A 347-nucleotide genomic window follows, 5' to 3' on the forward strand; every position below is an offset into this window, starting at 1 on the left:
TTATATTATGGGGTTACTGTAAACATGTCCCCTGGTCATAAGCCAAATGTAACATCTGAGCGACAGCATTAAACGGACATAGTATGCTCCTTATGTACAGCTTTCATTGCATGCCATGTTGCATCTTTTGTTTATGTCAACACAGATGTTAATTCAAATTAAAGTTCTGTCAGTGATCACAGTTTTAACAAAAATATCTGTGAAGAATTGTACAATAAAGTTTGTACATTAATGCTGTTTATTAATTTCTCTTTGGTCCCATGTTGGCCATTTGTTCAATTTACTACCTGCATGAGCTACTGTTTGTTTTTGACCTGTTTACTGTTAAATATGCTGTATACAATGTT

Source organism: Monopterus albus, unplaced genomic scaffold (assembly GCF_001952655.1).
Source record: "Monopterus albus unplaced genomic scaffold, M_albus_1.0 scaffold172.1, whole genome shotgun sequence".
NCBI classification, from domain to species: domain Eukaryota; kingdom Metazoa; phylum Chordata; class Actinopteri; order Synbranchiformes; family Synbranchidae; genus Monopterus; species Monopterus albus.